General features: G+C 48.0%; 1 long non-coding RNA gene across 1 annotated transcript; it reads right to left on the bottom strand.

The window, feature by feature from the left end:
• Positions 1-5,923: 5,923 nt before the first annotated feature.
• Positions 5,924-14,493, bottom strand: LOC118476854 (uncharacterized). The gene is made up of 4 exons (XR_004857656.1): positions 7,856-14,493; positions 7,188-7,780; positions 6,663-7,112; positions 5,924-6,579 (listed from the first exon to the last, which is right to left on the bottom strand). It is a non-coding gene; the product is annotated as an uncharacterized lncRNA (long non-coding RNA).
• Between the last annotated feature and the right edge of the window lie 1,628 nt (positions 14,494-16,121).

Raw genomic sequence — 16,121 nt, 5'->3', positions numbered from 1 at the left:
AATCTAATGAATCAACAAGAAAAACATTGGAAATGGAATGGTCAGGTGAAATAGCAATTTTACCCAAACCTTTGACCAACCCTTGATTTCCATCCCCAAATGTGATAGCTCGTTGGGGGTCTTTGTTTTTCTCATATGAGGAGAACATCTTTTTCTCCCCGGTCATGTGGTTTGTGCACCCGCTGTCGAGTATCCAACTTGTGCCCCCGGATGCATAAACCTACAAAACAAGCTTAGTTCTTTGTTTTAGGTACCCAAACGGTTTTGGGTCCTTTAGCATTAGATACAAGAACTTTGGGTACCCAAACACAAGTCTTGGAGCCCTTGTGTTTGCCCCCAACAATTTTGGCAACTACCTTGCCAGATTTGCTAGTCAACACATAAGATGCATCAAAAGTTTTAAATGAAATGGCATGATCATTTAATGCATTAATAGTTTTCTTTCTAGGCAACTTGGCATGGGTTGGTTGCCTAGATCTAGATGTCTCACCCTTATACATAAAAGCATAATTAGGGCCAGAGTGAGACTTCCTAGAATGAATTTTCTTACTCTTATTCTCAGGATACCCGGCAGGGTACAAAATGTAACCCTCGTTATCCTGAGGCATGGGAGCCTTGCCCTTAACAAAGTTAGACAAGTTCTTAGGAGGGGCATTAATTTTGACATTGTCTCCCCTTTGAAAGCCAATGCCGTCCTTAATGCCCGGGCGTCTCCCATTATAGAGCATGCTTCTAGCAAATTTAAATTTTTCATTTTCTAAGTCATGCTCTCTAATTTTAGCATTAAGTTGTGCTATGTGATCATTTTGTTTTTTAATTAAGGCAAGGTGATCATGGATAGCATCAACATTAATATCTCTACATCTAGTGCAAATGGACACATGCTCAATAGTAGATGTAGAGGGTTTGCAAGACTTTAATTCAATAACCTTAGCATGCAACAAATCATTCTTAGTTCTAAGGTCAGAAATAGTAGTATTGCAAATATCAAAATCCTTAGCCTTAGCAATTAATTTCTCATTCTCATTTCTAAGGCTAGCGATGGAAGCATTCAATTCATCAATCCTAGCGAGCAAATCAACATCATCATTTCTAGGATCAATGCAAACATGAGAATCAACCTTAGCCAACAAATTAGCATTTTCATTTCTAAGGTTGTCTAAAATCTCATGGCAAGTGCTTAGCTCACTAGATAATTTTTCACATTTTTCTCTTTCTAGAGCATAAGCATTTTTAACCTTAACATGTTTCTTGTTTTCCTTGATTAGGAAATCCTCTTGGGAGTCCAAGAGATCATCCTTTTCATGGATAGCACTAATTAGCTCATTTAATTTTTCCTTTTGTTCCATGTTAAGGTTGGCAAAAAGAATACGCAAGTTATCCTCCTCATTTTTATCATCCTCATCACTAGATGTTTCATATTTAGTGGAGGACTTTGATTTTACCTTCTTTTTGCCGTCCTTGGCCATAAGGCACTTGTGGCCGACGTTGGGGAAGAGGAGGCCTTTGGTGACGGCGATGTTGGCGGCGTCCTCGTCGTCGGAGGAGTCGCTTGAGCTTTCGTCGGAGTCCCACTCCCGACAAACATGGGCATCGCCGCCCTTCTTCTTGTAATACCTCTTCTTCTCCTTTCTTCTTCCCTTCTTGTCGTCGCCCCTGTCACTGTCACTAGACATAGGACATTTTGCAATGAAGTGACCGGGCTTACCACACTTGTAGCAAACCTTCTTGGAACGGGGTTTGTAGTCCTTCCCCTTCCGTTGCTTGAGGATTTGCCGGAAGCTTTTGATGATTAGGGCCATCTCCTCGTTGTCGAGCTTGGAGGCGTCAATTGGTTGTCTACTTGGTGTAGACTCCTCCTTCTTCTCCTCCGTTGCCTTAAAGGCCACCGGTTGCGCCTCGGATGTGGAAGGCTCGTCAAGCTCGTTGATCTTCTTGGAGCCCTTAATCATGCATTCAAAACTAACAAAATTCCCGATGACTTCCTCGGGGGTCATTAGTGGATATCTTGGATTACCACGAATTAATTGAACTTGTGTGGGGTTAAGGAAAATAAGAGCTCTTAGAATAACCTTAACCACTTCGTGGTCATCCCATTTTGTGCTTCCGAGGTTGCGCACTTGGTTCACCAAGGTCTTGAGCCGGTTGTACATGTCTTGCGGCTCCTCCCCTTGGCGAAGACGGAAGCGACCGAGCTCCCCCTCGATCGTTTCCGGCTTGGTGATCTTGGTGAGTTCATCACCCTCGTGCGCCGTCTTGAGTAGGTCCCAAATCTCCTTGGCGTTCTTCAATCCTTGTACTTTGTTGTATTCCTCCTTGCTTAGGGAGGCAAGGAGGATGGTTGCGGCTTGGGAGTTGAAGTGCTCGATTTGGGCCACTTCGTCCGTGTCATAGTCCTCATCCCCTATTGATGGTACCTGTACACCATACTCAACAACATCCCATATTCTTTTGTGGAGAGAGGTTAGATGAAATCGCATCAAATTACTCCACATAGCATAATCTTCACCATTAAAAGTTGGTGGTTTGCCTAATGGGACGGAAAGTAAAGGTGTATGTTTAGGAATGCGAGGGTAGCGTAGGGGGATCTTACTATACTTCTTGCGCTCTTGGCGCTTAGAAGTGACGGACGCCGCGTCGGAGCCGGAGGTGGAGGTCGATGAAGTGTCGGTCTCGTAGAAGACCACCTTCCTCATCCTTTTGTGCTTGTCCCCACTCCGATGCGGCTTGTGAGAAGATTTTTCCTTCTTCTCCTTATGGTGAGAAGAGGAAGATCTTTTCTCCTTCCGCTTGGAGGATTTCTTTTTCTTCTCTCTTCTCTTGGTGCGGGACTCTTTCGATGAAGATGAAGTGCTCCCTTGGCTTGTAGTGGGCTTGTCGTCGCCGGTCTCCATCTCCTTCTTGGCGTGATCTCCCGACATCACTTCGAGCGGTTAGGCTCTAATGAAGCACCGGCCTCTGATACCAATTGATAGTCGCCTAGAGGGGGGGTGAATAGGGCGAAACTGAAATTTACAAAAATAATCACAACTACAAGCCGGGGTTAGCGTTAGTAATAATAAATGAGTCCGCAAGAGAGGGCGCAAAACAAATCGCAAGCAAATAAGGAGCGTGACACGTGGATTTGTTTTACCGAGGTTCGGTTCTTGCAAACCTACTCCCCGTTGAGGAGGCCACAAAGGCCGGGTCTCTTTCAACCCTTCCCTCTCTCAAACGGTCCCTCGGACCGAGTGAGCTTTCCTTCCTCTCAATCAACCGGGAACAAAACTTCCCCGCAAGGGCCACCACACAATCGGTGCCTCTTGCCTTGGTTACAATTGAGTGTTGATCACAAGAGCGAAAGAGAAAGAAAGAATGCGATCCAAGCGCAAGAGCTCAAAAGAACACGGCAAATCACTCTCTCTAGTCACTAGGGTTTTGTGTGGAATTGGAGAGGATTTGATCTCTTTGAATGTGTCTAGAATTGAATGCCTAGCTCTTGTAAGTGGTTGAGAAGTGGAAAACTTGGATTACCATGAATGTGGGGTGGTTGGGGTATTTATAGCCCCAACCACCAAATGTGGCCGTTGGGGAGCCAGTCTGCTCGATGGCGCACCGGACAGTCCGGTGCACACCGGACATGTCCGGTGCCCCTGCCACGTCATCAGTGCCGTTGGAATCTGACCGTTGGAGTTCTGACTTGTGGGCCACCCTTGATGTCCGGTGGCGCACCGGACAGCTCCTGTTCATTGTCCGGTGCGCCAGTATGGGCAAACCTGACGTCTGCGCGCGCTGCGGCGCATTTAATGCCTCTGCAGGTAGCCGTTGGCGCGGGATAGCCGTTGCGCTGGAGTCACACCGGACAGTCCGGTGCACACCGGACATGTCCGGTGAATTATAGCGGACGAGCCGTTGGCTTTTCCCGAAGCTGAAGAGTTCCTGAGGCCGCTTCTCCATGGCGCACCGGACACTGTCCGGTGTACACCGGACAGTCCGGTGAATTATAGTGCGAGAGCCCCTGGAAATTCCCGAAGGTGGCGAGTTCGAGCTGGAGTCCCCTGGTGCACCGGACACTGTCCGGTGGTGCACCGGACACTGTCCGGTGGCACACCGGACAGTCCGGTGCGCCCAGACCAGAGGGCCTTCGGTTGGCTCTTTGCCCTTTTGTTGAACCCAACACTTGGTCATTTTATTGGCTATGTTGTGAACCTTTGACACCTGTATAACTTATACACTAGAACAAACTAGTTAGTCCAAAGATTTGTGTTGGGCAATTCAACCACCAAAATTATATAGGAACTAGGTGTAAGCCTAATTCCCTTTCAGATATGAATACAAAAAACCTTTTTGGCTACCAAAAGGAGAGCTAGAGAGAGAAAATATGTGGACTGACTGAGGACGAGGCACTAGGGCGGAGCAGCCGCATCGGTGCGTCGTTCTGGCGAGTCATCGAAATTGTCGTGAGATGGCGTTGGTGAGACGACGACATCTTGGAGGAGCGAGTGCAGGAAGCAAGGTAGCGATAGATGACGGTGACGGCAAGCGACACTCATTGTCGTGTTGCAACGGCGTGGTGGAACTCTAATGAGTTAGCGAGGGACAGGTGACACCATGGTCCCACCAACAACTTGCCCATCAGCTGGTGCGGACTAGGAGGCAAAATATCAACGTTGTCTACAGGACCCCGACGAGTCGACGAGCTGATGAGTGATGAGAAGGCAAGGTGCGCTGCAACGGGCGGGTTAGGTCAACGACTTACTGGTCAGTCGATGACCGAAGAAGTGAGTGAGCCACGACTGGGCTTGCGCTAGGGAGAATCAAATGGCTCAGGTGAAGAGTGGACTGAGCAGTGAAGCGTCGACGGAAAAATAGATCAAAACCTAGTTTTAATTAGATTTGTCCACGCTAACTATACAAAAATTTGTTTATTTTGGTGTGTACCTAAACCTAGGTATAAAGGGTTAAAAAATAGAGGTGGGGTCATGGCCCACCTTGCCCACCCCTTGGATCCGCCCCTGAGCAACGGGAACACCTACACCTCCGGGATATGGTTTCCCCACTCACTATCCTAGGGATGGCAATGGGTACCCGAAACCCGAAACCCGATGGGTAAAAACCCTATTAGGGCACGGGTATGGCAGATTTTGATACCCATGGGTATTTTATTAGGTCATTTGTTATGCCCATCGGGTACGGTGGGCGTGGGTATGTTCTCTGTTGCCCCATACCCGCTACCCGATGGGGAACCCACTAATATATGACATGTGGGTCCAGATTTATATGTCTCATATAAAATGAATTTGCTCCCGATGGGTAAAAACCCTATTAGGGCACGAGTAGAATCAATGCTATGTTTTGTGTGATTTGAAGGCATTATATTGCCATTTAATGTTGAATATGTTGAACCTGTGATAAAATTATGTTGGGTTCGATACATTTGTTATGCTGGTACTTATTTTTGCGATTCAAATGATCATGTCTATCGTAATGTTAATGGGTATGGGTACCCGATGGGTACCCGCTACCCATGGTGGGTATGGGTATGGCGTAATTTTATACCCATGATGGGTAGTGGGTATGGGTACGGGTCAATTTTTTCCTAGTGGGTATGAGTATGGCTTCGTGTGCCCACTGGTTACCTTACCCACTGCCATCCCTACACTATCCTCCTCCTGAAAGGTAACTCGTGTTCCAATGGGAACTCCGTGGAATGACAGGATGACTAGACTAAGGGAAAAACTAGCACAGTGAAACATCAAAACAGTGCCAAAAACGAAAAGTCTGAAACATGATTTATACAAACAACTTAAAATATTCCTTACAAACCCCGCAGGGCAAAAGGGGGTCTACCAGGCTCGGAGAGGTAGCAAGTCACCCTCGGGGTCATCAGGAGGTGCCGCGATGGAGTAAGGCCCCGTTTCAATCTCATGAGCTAAACTTTAGCTTCCTGCTAAACTTTAGCTATATGAATTGAAGTGCTAAAGTTTAGTTTCAATTATCACCATTAGCTCTCATGTTTAGATTATAAATGGCTAAAAGTAGCTAAAAAATAGCTGCTAAAGTTTATCTCGCGAGATTGGAACAGGGCCTAAGACCCGGCAAAAGGGGACAACACCGGCGGAACCACCTCATTGTTCGTTTCACCGTTAATCCATGTGGATTGAGTGGTATTGAGTCGGTTTAAATCCATAGCAAGTCAAAATACATCCCAATACACTCCAATACACATGGAATAACCGAACAAGGCCTAAAGTGGGACGCCAACGTCGAGCCCGGCCCCTCAACAACATTGGTGAGCCTCTACATCTTGGCCTCGACGAGGTCACGCTCGTCTAGCAGAATGTAACCTTCGCACACCCGCTCAAGATTGATCTCGTAATGGGAGGCGGCTACGGCCAACGCCCGCTTCACCCTGAGGTGGATTTCCTCGCAGAGTTCACTCTGCACGTAGCCACTCAGGGCTTGCGTATGGCTCTGCGAGCACTCACCTGAGGGGACATCCACGGCACCAAGGTCGGACAACTCCTTCAGCTCGGCCATTATTTGGTCCACGGCCTGGGAGAGCGTCTTAGAGGTCTGGATGGAGATGTCCAAATCCTTCTGGAGCTCTTGAAGAGAATAGAGACACTGAGAGACATGGCCAGAAGGGACCCAAATAGATAAGATGAGGCAACAATGCTTACCTTCCATCTAGGCCCTTAGGCTTTGGGCAGATCGCTCGGTCTCCAGATCCCTCGCAAGGGAGTCAGCACGGAGAAAGGCATCGATGGCTTGGCGCCGAGACTCATCTCGTTCACCGGCCACCGCTAGAAGACTTTCCTTCAGTCGTCGCACCTCCTCCTCCAGCGGGACCACCCTCTCCCTCAGCGACTTCATCGCCTCCTGATCCAGCAGCGCCACTCTCTCATTCAGCAGTCGCACCTCCTCTTGTAGTGGCACCACCCTCCCGCATGTGGCCACGACCTCGTCCTTTAATTCCGCGCATAGTGACAATAGGTCCATCGCCTCGACACTCTTCAAAGCCAGTTGTTCGTTTGAACGACACAACATGGCCTGATGGTGTTGCAACACGGCCCAGACGTCGCGCTCACGATGAATGAAAATCGACTTGGTCGCGGACTTCGCATAAGCCCCTGTAAAGGAGAAGAGCCACATCATCACACCACTCAGCGGAAGGGATCTCTAGCGCTAAGGAATGATTCCCTTACCCGATCTATTGTTCGGAATTCTGACCACATCTACTTCTCCTTTGCGTCATCGAGGACCAAGTAGGGGTTGCCCTCAGTGCCATCTATGTCAGGGTCGGCCCTTCCCACGTCGAGAGGTATAGTCCAGCGCGAACAAGGTCACCACCCACCCCGATGATGGGGGTGGGATGATATGCTCCTCGACTGATTCCCCAGGTCGCCTCGAGGGACTGGGCCCCCTCGAAGTTAGCCGCCTCGGGGCTCCGGGTGGCATCTGGGGTGTCGGGGATGCCGCGTAGGAGGTCCGAGACGGTGGGCGATGCCATGGTCGACGTTGCGTCTGCCACCCCCGCCGCCTCCTCGGTAGAGATCACTAGGATGGCCTCGACCAGTGGCGCCGGAGGGGCCATGGCCGCCTCTGCGACAGTAGCATCCTACCCGGCCTACCCACTGAGGACAATCCGGGTCGCTTCGGCACCCTGTTGGATGGCCTCCTTTCCTTGGCAGCGTCGAGCCACACGTGGGAGCGGGATGTGGCCCTGGTCGACGTCCTAATGTTGCGCTTCACCGCATTGGTAGCGGTTAAGGTCGGCTTGTGGGCTCGGCGCTTAGTGCTAAAACACAACAAAGGAAAGGTCACAGAGAGACCTCGAGTACAAAGAAGCTACGCTCATAGTTCAGCAGCTTACCCCGGACCGAGGTACGACATCCACGTCCACCCTCGGCTTCCGGCTCCTTGGGCCCCTTTGCCCCGTGGTGGGCACTTGGAGCGGTACGATGACTTTTTCCTCCACGATCCCCATGGCAGGCACCTGAGGCAGGGTAGCGGTCTCTCCTCCATGGCCCATGCCTCATCTATGGCTATGAGGATGGGGTCCGACTTGGCTGACGTCCGCGCCTCGGATAGGGACGCTGTCAGCCCCTGCGTGGGTACGTCTGCGCCAATGAATGGGCCTGCCGAGGCTAACGCAGACCAAAGTTCAGCCTCGAGGCTGAAGCCCAGTCGGACCTCCATGCCCTCATTGTCATCATCGTCATCATCATACTCTATGCTGGGAGAGGCCTCCCGTAGCATCCCCTCCCTTGCCTGTGCCATGCGGCACTTCTCCAATGTGTCGTGGGCTAGCATCTTTTTATGGGCCCACTTCTTGTCTGCATCTTTCTTCTTCTCCTCGATAGCCAAGCAACGCACCGCCCTACCAGTCGCGTCCTCCAGAACCGGGGTCAGGCGGTTCGATAGTCCCGCAATCCCTGCAAAAGGGATAGAAGGGATGAGACGAGAAGGAAATGGCTAGAAACTGAAGGAAAAGAGCAAAAACTCACTAGGGACACGTAGCTTTGGTCGGGGCACATCAGGACGGGAGTGGTGTAGTCCTCCCCACCGCCCCTTTCACCCACCGGAGGAGTTCATTGGTGGAGAGGGTGGCCGAGGCCATCCGAGAGCTTTCGACAGAGGCATCCGACGTCATCTCATCCAGACGAAGCCGACACTCGGTCAGCGGCAATACCCTCCTCCAGTAGAAAGCGATGACGACCCCGGCCATAGTAAGACCACGCTCCTGGAGCCTACGCAAGGCGTCCAACAGCGGGTTCAGCTGGGCCTGAAGCTCTCGAGGGGAGCCCCACCGCCAGTGTTCTGCCATCGCAAAGACAACACGCTGCGTATATGCCGGCAGCCGCCCATCGTCGTTGGGGAGGTAGAACCATCAACTCTGCCACCCCTTGTTTGATGAGGTGAGGATGGCAGGGATGTACAGTTACGCTCGATCTGAGCGCGGCAGGAGCATGCAGCCACCAGCCCGAGCCATGTGGCGCACCTTCTTCACGTTGGAGGAGAGGGAGAACGCCTCTGTGTGGAAGAGGTGGAGCTAGGGTTGAATTTGTGGAGCTCCACCCCGTAGTAGTGTAGGAGCGCCCACATGAAGCGACTCGCTGGCACCCAGAACCCCCGCTCGTGGAAAGCGATGTCGCCCGGCGCATTCCACTTGGGCTGCAGGCCATGGGAGCGGGGGCGAAGTAGCCCGACATCCACCAACGCCTCTAGATCCTCGTCGGTAACTGAGGAAATGAGCCATGGGTCGCAAGGAGGGAGAACGCTCAACTTCTTAGCCATCGTAGCTAACGAAGAAGATGGGAGAAGAGCGCATGAGTTTTTTGCGGCTAAGGCAGAAGGAGGCTAGGGTAGGAAAGCAAGAGAGGGAAGTAAAGAACCGAAGAGCCCCTCTCGGGTGAATTTATAGGGGCGAGCAGAATCACCGAGGCGTGGGCTGAGCCATCCTGAGTCCAAACCAGGAATGGGCTAGGTCGCTTCGAAATCCACGTGCACGCGTGCCGCAACGATCGGCCTACGGGCCGAAGCTTCCCGTTGCATTAAATACCCACTCTTCCTGACGTCAGCCAGCTAGCACCGCTTCACATAACGCATCAAAAGATGCACCCCTCTCCCACTCTCTCATGTGCCTCCTTTTCCACTTTGCAGGTAGCAGAAGAGGGTGTCTCCACCTCGGGCTTCCTTCCTCGAGAAAGAAGAGGAGAGACCTCACCTACTGCTTAGGGGTTAGAAGGTCAAGCCCCCGGTAAGGCTCGGGAGATTGCCCTAGAACACATGGGCTCTAGGCCCGTTATTGATCAGTGGTTCGAAGGTTCGCCCCTCGGAAGGATATCACAATCGCCCCAGAACATAGTCAGGGATGACTATGGGTATGTTCGTAAACATCAAAGGCTCAGGCTATGATCCCGAGATACCCTAAGACATATCCGAGACCCTTGAGAGAGATTCGTGATGGTATCCCATCGGGGGGAGGCAATCGAGCCCTTGGACCCCATCAAATGGGATCGGGACCAGGCGAATCACCCACAGGTACTTTTGGGGCACGTCTCTGGACCACTAGTCGACTCCTATCAAACGGAGATCGGGCCTTCGCTCGGGTTACCCGTTAGCAGCTCACTGGAGACGTCATGCTCGTTGCCCACCGAGAGCAGCATCGCGTCGTCCCCCTCTTCCTCTTTCCGGAGAGGCGACAAAGAGGCGTATAACCAAAAAAGTCAAGGCGCCCACCGATCGTCCTCTAGACCCACGCAAAGGCTTGGGACTACCCTTGCAACCCATGATGTGGCAAATTTGTTGGAAACTCCTACAAAATGACATAGAATGCTCGGGGGCTCCCTTCGCGCCTAGGCTGTGGCAGGTGACAAACAGAGTCCACCATGCCTATAGAGGTAAAAACAAAGACCCTGAAGGAGTCAACTACTCCTTCAGGGCCTCGGGGGCTACAACCGACAGGTGCGCTCGCGTGCACCCATAAGTAAAAAATCTTCCACTCCTTAGGAAAAGATAGTGTACTCGCACAAAGAACAGAAGAACCTCTAAACAAGTGTCGAAACACTTCTTTGGAAGGCTCGGGGGCTACTGTCGGGTACGATAATTAGGGGTACCCAGATTAGGCCCCTAAAACGCACCTAAAATCCTAAGGACTCTATCAAGGTATGTCCTCCTAGAATAAGGAACCAAAACTCTGTCTCCCCTGAGGTTCCCCTCAGGGGTCTTCCCAAAACTCCGCCTCGCCCGAGGCCTGTCTCGGGCGAGATGTAAGCTCGGGAGAATCTTCGTCCCGGCTGAGGCTCCCTCATCCTAGGGCAGCCATGTCCACCTTGTCCGTGCCCGCCTTAGGCGATAAAGACAAAACTTTCCCGAGGGCCGTTGGGAGACAACCGCATTCAATGCGGACACCTACCTCACGTTGGGCTACAGGCGAATCGTTCAACAGGACCGCGGTCTTATCAAAGATTCACCAACATCATTACGCATGTGCATGCCGCTTGATAACCCTTGATGGGACGCGTAATATGACATGATGCGGACCAAGACCTCGGGCGCAAGTTTCGCCTCGCCCAATACAGAACTCGACCTTGGGCGTAGGCTCCGCCTCGCTCGAACCCAGCCTCGGCTACCTGTCCCCTGTGAATCCCGTGGAAGGCCACTCCATCGAGTGTGGCACACGTCATCAAATCTCAAGACAAGACTCGGTCGCAACCTCAGACGGACCTCCGCCTTGCCCGAGCTCAGTTCTTCCCTCGATACCTATGGCAGAGGACTTCCCAACATCATCAGAAATAGTAGAGCTGACGCATCCCATAAGAAGCTTTTTCCCATGACAGGCACTATGTCAACCACTACGGTATGGGAAATCCCACGCCAGGGGGCTCGGGTACGTGACCAAGCCCTCAGCCTCGGCCTCTGCTCTCAGCAGAAAACAAGCAAGCCCAAGTCAACGGCAAAGTACAAGGCCATATTGTCTATAGGTTATGAAGACACCCCTTCACAGCATGTAGTTGGCTCCCATCTACAAGGCAACTCTCCCCGAGCTTATAAATAGGATAGTTCACGGCTCCACAAGGAACAGGGAGACACAAGGCAGGCGAACACTTGATCATTCTTCTCCCCTACCTGGTATTGGGACTTGCCTCAATCACCAGCTGGGACTTAGGATCCACCCCTCTCCCGCTATGCTTGTAACCCCTACCACGAGCACTTTTGTGTGAGTAATATAAGCATCATCCCACCTCTGCTGGAAGTATGGCCTCTCGTAGTCCAAACCAGGATAAATCGCTTGTGTCAACTCAAATCACCATCTGGGTCTAGGGCACGCAATATCGTTTCACTAGTTGGTTGAGGACCCCTGGTCCAAAACACCGACAAAATGAATATGTGTTTCTATGTGTTTGTTTGAGGAATTTGTAATGTGAAGTATTTGATGATGTGATGTAAGTGAGTTGTGAATGGTGTTTGTGATGCATGTGGATGGATATACATTATATTCTTGTTGTTTGTGTGAATTGTATGAGAAATTGGTAAAATATGGTAATCTTTAGCAAATTCTATTATAACATTGTCTAATGTATAATTTCATCTAGTTATTATAGCAACACATGAATTGTATCTAAACTTAATCAAATGTCGATTAAATAGGGATCGGGGATGCAACAATCATCACCCCCACATATATACCTGCAACTGAAGACCAGATACGTTTTGTAACTCTCGAAATATTCTTATGATTTGATACATTTGTATACTTAACTTGTTGATATTTGCATTCTTACATAGGCTACACTAGGAATGGGTGGGAGTGTAACTGAACCAGCTGGATCGACTTTTGTTGAGTCCCTCTTTGTGTACCCTCCTCCTGGTGGTGGCAGTGACCAAAGCTCGAACCATCCAAGTGGTTGTCCCTAAACCATTGTATGCTATTTTTTTATATTTGGACTTGTGGTTTGTCTTTGGTTATGGATGATGAATGGTGTGTGTTAAACTAAATTTTATGTGCTTTGGTGAACAAAATATTTAACTTGTCTCGTTGTTGTGATTTGAAATGAATATGTGCTTCTATGTGTTTGTTTGAAGAATTTGTAATGTGAAGTATTTGATGATGTGATGTATGTGAATTGTGAATGGTGTTTGTGATGTATGGGAATTGATATACAATATAAGCTTGTTGTTTGTGTGGTTAGATGAGAAATTAGTAAAATAGGCTACTGGTTTGCAACAACATAGGATAACTCCCGTCGGCTTGACCATAGCCAACGAGAGTTATTGATCGTGGGGTAATTCCCGTCAGCTATCTAAGCCGACGGGGATAATGTCTTAATTGCCGTTGGCCACAAGCAATATCTACGTACTTATAATCCAGGTCATCCAAGGGCGGGACCGACAGGAGTTTGCGCAGTCTAGTGTTAAATGTCGACTACACATGACCGACGAGTATTAATTAATTCTCTTTGGTGGTTGACGGGAATTAATTAATCACTAATACCACTCCTCATTAGCCATGTATCGGAAAGAATTAGCCTAATACTGACGAGAATTATTAATTCCCTTCGGTGACATACTTATTCCCTTCGGTACCTAGCCGACAAGGATTTTCTGAATTATTGTCTTGATCCCTATCGCGTGCGGCAGGATGCAGTAGTTCGCCTCACGCGGATCTAAATGCGTGCTCCACGGTTTGGATCACACGGAGTGGGCTACACCTCATGGTACACCTACGATTTTGCCCTTGAGACGACGGACGACGATATGGTGAGGAGAGAGGCAGAGACGTGTGGCGAGGTATATGGTGTGGGGGTGAGACGTGATAAAGTTTTTTCTCTTGCTTTTTTTCCAGGCTCACGAGATCAGAAACTATGAGGATGGATGTACTGGACTATAGATGACGAAACGAGTCGTGTCTGGCGGGCCGGTCCGAGGCACGACCAATTTAATAGTGGCATAAACTAGCCCGCCAAGATTCAAAGTGGACCTGTGTCGTTTCGATCTGAGAACTGGGCGGTGCTAGGGCCGCCTTCTTAGCCCACAGAGCCGACTTAGTGTGACATGATTATTTTTTATTTCTAAATTATTAGTATACATATATTTACAATATCTATACTTTGTATAATATAATATTTACAATATTTATTCTTTTTATATCACAAATGGTAATGAACTCTAGTGGTTAGATCCCAATACTTGCTACTTGGACATCCGCCCCGCGCTTCATTTTTTAAATTTTTGCGGTGGAAGGGAGTCGTGGTGGTAGCTAGCCGATGTGTAAGGGAGACACACGAAGGGAGAAAATCTCGCTTTTATATTAGTAGAGATTAAAGACGTAGGTATGACGTATCTCACATAAGGCCATAACAGGTCTGGATTAACCGCAACACATGTCTATGGTAACTTGTTATCTAGTGGCGTAGCCCGCGGGTGGTTCGGGATGGCCCTAAGCAGGTCCACCGGACCACCAGTCCACTAAAGCCTAGAAATAAAACTGATATATATTCTATTTGTATTCTAATGTATGTATTTATGAAGTTAAATGTTAAATCTATATTTTCGTATGCTATTCTTATCTTTATATTCTAAATTGTATACCGAATTTGGTTCATGTGTTGTTTCGTATGTTGTTTTGTTCCTATCCATTTTGGACTAAACTCCTTTTCTTCTTAATATAATGATGTACAATTGTTTTGTGCATTCGAGAAAAAAATTGTATACCAAATTATTTATGGAAATTTTTGTTATGATATACCTCATGATAAAATCCTAGCTACGCCACTATTGTTATTAGAGACACTTAACGCGTCTATGAAAAAAGTCATCACAGTCATGTATTATCTATACGCGTCTCTGATGACGGTTACAACAGGAACAAAGTACAAACATAACATGTTTGCGACTTCTCACAGACGCATTTTGTCTAGACCAATGATTTCATGTCGTCTCGTCATCTAGTCGTCCTCACTAGGCGACCAGACGATTAATCGCGATTAGGGAGACGACCTGGACGACTCGTCGGACCTAATCGCCCTTGATCGTCCATCTAATCATCATGTATATCTCCAGGACCAGGACATATATTATATATATGTATATATATAAATATATAATTATGTATAGAGTTATAGACTAGAACTAATGAACTACAGATATATAGTTCTATACTATACTCGGTATTAAGTAGAGGCAATTAGCCAATCACCAATCAGGCAACAACAAAGAATAACACAACTTAGAACTTACACAAGTCTAGTAGAACCAGAGAGTTTCAATTAGAAATTTGGAATTGAAACTGGAATACTAAATTACTAATACTGGAAAATGGACAGTGCACAATTGATACTCCGATAGTCAGATACTGGATAATGGTTGTTGGAACAGGAACCAACCAAGACAACCATTTAATAAGCAAAATTAAATACAAACTTACTAGTGACCTAATGCAGTAGATCTTCATCTAAATGAAATACATCATCAGTTGTCCCTCCAAATGATTGAGATTCCTCCTCCATTGCTCTTGCTGATTCAGCAGGTGTTGGATCTTCAGCCTAAGGTGGGTTTGGGTCATCATCTTCATTATCACTGTCATCTTCTTGTTGTAAATCTTTGATAGATGCATTTCTTGGTCGCTTCCTAGCCGTCCTAACATAGGTCCTAGGCTCAGAGAAGGTACCAACATTAGAAGCACCAACACCCCGAGGCAGATTTCGTCCCCGGAGACTCTGCGTTGCACCCAAGGCTTCATCCACAACACCCCAAAGTCGGCAGTCCGCAGATCCATTTAGTAATAAACATCATCTGGTCGCTGGGTCTTCCAAGTCAGGTGATTAATCACGTCTAGGTAACGATTAGTCAGACGATCCGACGATCAGGAGACCTAATTGAGTTGTTAAGCCTAATCATGGCTTCCTGACTGACTAGACTGGTTAATCGGACGACTTGAAATCGTTGGTCCAGGCACATCTATATTTATGAATTGAAAAAACAAAAAAATGGTTTATTACATGGCACATGATATTGTACGATTTATTTATTACAGTATTCTACAATTTGTTTCCTATATCATATACAATACAATCAACTCATACAAGAATCTAAGATCTACTTTAGAATGCAGGAATTTCACAGGAATCATATATGAATTTCACAGAAATCAGTTCATTTTCACAAAAAAAACATAGGAAACAGGAAATTTCAATCCAAAGGAGGCCTAACTCTATTATGTGGAGGAGTTACCATAAGTTCTATTATCTCATACTCCGTACACAACTACACTGCAAGCACGACTAACGTCATAACTCATGAAAAAAAATCCCTCGTTAGAGAATGGGTGGCTCATCGTTGAACCATTTATTGTCAAAATCTATATTGCTATGTATACTTGCACTGGACTAAAGCCATAGTGTGGCAGAACCTCCCAAGTTATTGGGCCCACATGCACCTGTCCTTGTCTCAACGACCTCAGACGGCTATGCATGTGCACCAAATAACTTAACAGGATCCGTCCGAGTGCCCCAAGGACCCCAGATAAACCACTTACAACCAGAACCGCGGGATTAAGTAACACAAATCACACACACAACAGTTTGCAGCGGAAATCTTATTACCAAATTTTACAAGTTACAAAAATTTTACTTTAT

The sequence above is a fragment of the Zea mays genome, chromosome 4, assembly GCF_902167145.1.
Source record: "Zea mays cultivar B73 chromosome 4, Zm-B73-REFERENCE-NAM-5.0, whole genome shotgun sequence".
NCBI lineage: Eukaryota > Viridiplantae > Streptophyta > Magnoliopsida > Poales > Poaceae > Zea > Zea mays.
Note: the sequence above shows the minus strand (reverse complement) of the source record. Positions and strands in the feature narration are given on the sequence as shown.